The sequence below is a fragment of the Lactuca virosa genome, chromosome 7, assembly GCF_052849685.1.
Source record: "Lactuca virosa cultivar CGN04683 chromosome 7, Lactuca_virosa_CGN04683_v6, whole genome shotgun sequence".
NCBI lineage: Eukaryota > Viridiplantae > Streptophyta > Magnoliopsida > Asterales > Asteraceae > Lactuca > Lactuca virosa.
Genome location: NC_136432.1, coordinates 161308810 through 161311679, shown reverse-complemented (window position 1 = coordinate 161311679; position 2870 = coordinate 161308810). Strand labels below are relative to the sequence as shown.

The following is a 2870-nucleotide window of genomic DNA, read 5'->3' as shown; positions in this document are numbered from 1 at the left end:
CAACTCATATTTTTCAAGCAATTCATTAATCACGTCAATTTTTTCTTAATGGTTCAAAATTTGATTGATTATATGTGTAAGTGCTTTAACTATAATTTAATAATTTAATTATAATTTGAAATAAATTTAAGAAAAATCAAACACCAACTCATATTTTTCAAGCAATTCATTAATCATGTCAATTTTTTCTCAAGGGTTCAAAATCTGATTGATTGATTATATGTTTAACAGCTGTAACTATAATTTAATAATTTAATTATAATTTGAAATAAATTTAAGAAGATTTGGTAAACAATCAAGTAACAAGTAGATATAACTTGATTATTTTTATAACTATTTTTAATTTATTTCAATGAAATAAACAAACATTTAAAAAGTGAAATTAGGGCAAATTTATCATTTAATTACCATATATATACATCAAAACATTAACAAGATTTTACAGAAATAGATTAGAATTTCAGCTCAAACTCTTCCACCCAAATTATAGCATTTGCTTACTTTCTTTTTATAAAAAGACCCTAAATTATAACATGTTTGAATACGCGCGTACTATGTTATAAACCAGTATAATTCGATGCCATTAATTAGAAGATTAAAAACTCAAGCAATCATTTTATTGATAGATAAGATGAAAGCCAATGTACATATGTCCCCATTTGCTTTATTACTTAGGAAACTAGTACTCCCATCTCAAAGCGAGAAACCTCGATAGAGATGCGAATATTAAGATTTATTACTCGATCATTAGCCTCTAACTTAGAACATTGCAGATGGGATTCGGCATTGTTGGACTTGTAATTTGCATTGATTGCGTAGATTTTCAACCATCCGTTGCAAGTCTTGTGTTTGGCGGCCACCTTGTTGTCTCTGCATCTGCTGGGCTTGCCTGTAAACCTCCTGCATGGCCTCGCACTGGCAATCTTCCTCAACATTTTGAAGTTCAGTGCAGCATTGTTCAACGCCTTGGGTCTGTTGGCCTTTCCTGTTGATGCTCATCAAAAGTGTTCCACCGCTAATTTGTTTTTGGATGTAACTCTGGCACTGGTTGAATCGTCGTCCTCGGATGTTCTGGCACATCTGCGGGTTCTCCTCAGTGAAGGTGGTGGTGGTGATGATGGAGATGGTTCCGACTTGGCATTGTCGTGTTTGGAGTTTGCATTGGTTAGGGAGGTTTTCGGCCTTCTGCTTCATCTCTCTGATCTGCTGGGAACCGAAGCTTTCACCTTGCTGTCCCTGCTGTTGTTGCATCTTCTGGGCTTGTCGGAAGGCTTCCTTCACAGCCTCACACTGGCACTGCTCGTCGACGTATTGAAGCTCTTGGCAGCACGACTTGAGCCCGCCCTGCATCTGACCCGGGATGATTTGTTCATACCAACTCTGACCCTGCTTGAGATACCTCTCACACTGATTGAATCTTTCTCCCTGGATCTGTCGGCTACACTGCTTCCTCGAGATTGGGTTTTCCTCCTCGATTGTGGTGGTGATGATGGTGCTATGGGCGGAAGCAAATGCTACAAAGGCTACGAAGGCGAGTGCGAGTGCTATAAGCTTTGCCATTGAGGGATGGTTGAGTGAATCGATGATTGTATGGTGGTGGCTATTTATGGTGAATGTGGGTGCGCACGTGGAGAGGTGGTTGTAATAGGTGGTGAAGCTAATAGCTTTCGAGCAACACGTACGAGTTTTTGCCTCTGTAATATAGCAAGTGGAAATGCTTTTGGGAGTATGTACGAGGTGTCGGTTCTCTTGTTCGAACACTTGTGGACTTGTGGTGTACTACTTTTGGTTATAGACTACATCATAACCTTTTTTTTATATATTTTGTTCCATTTGAGCCTAGCTATATGAAGTAGTCTCATCAAAGCTATTGACTCTTGAGGTCGTTTTGAGTTTAGCGTGACATTGTTGAGTACTACTGGTTTGCAGCTTTAGATGTAAACCAGAATCCACGATTTATGAACCCAAATGGTTGGACCAAAATCAAACTGATTTAAACCAACTTATAATTTTTTCTTGGTGTTGTTCTAAAGTAAACATGAACTTAGATTTCAATTTGTTTAAAAAAACAGAAACTAAAACCATGTATTTTAGGATAAAATTATAGGAAAATAACATAAAAGTCCTTAAAACCATGTTATTTTAGGATAAAATTATAGGAAAATTACATAAAAGTCCTTAAGTTTGAGAAAAATACATGAATTTACCACTTTGCATATTTTAGGTTCACTAAAGACGGATGCTTGCAACTTTTTTTTAAAAAAATTTTACATTTTTACGCATATCTGGTTCTCTGGGATATCGCCGTTAATGTCTTTAGCAGCGACGTGTCGCCACTGATGCCTTGTCGTTAATATTCCCCGAGTCGTCGTTAATGTTATTTGTTTCCATTAAAGGCATGTCGCCACTAATACACGAGCATCTCTGCTAAAGGCTGTCACCGCTAATACACGAACGTCGTCACTAAAGGTGTCGCCGGTAATTGTATTTTCCGTTTTTTGTATTTAACAATAAAATTAGAAAAAAATGTATAAAAATATAAAAACCGCTATGATATTAATCCAATCCAACATCCGTCCAAAATATTAATCCAAACGACATCCGCCAAAATACTCATCCAAACATAATGCAAAATATCCAAAATACTAGTATAAAATACTAACATAAACAAAACATTACAAAAATCCTAAAAGTAGCTACTCGTCATCATCGCTCTCCTTGTTTATTCCGGTTTCATTCCATTGTGGTAATGAACGAAACCATTCTTCAAGTGTGGCATTACATGCCGGGTCTTTTAATATTGTTTGAAGCATGTCCAACTACAAGGAAAACAACATAGTCTTATAAGTTTAACCAACAACTTACGGCAA

The 2870-nt window shown here is 36.5% G+C and overlaps 1 pseudogene; it reads right to left on the bottom strand.

Moving 5' to 3' along the window:
* Window positions 1-745: 745 nt before the first annotated feature.
* Window positions 746-1560, bottom strand: LOC145126038 (2S seed storage protein pseudogene; annotated as a pseudogene).
* Window positions 1561-2870: the final 1310 nt, after the last annotated feature.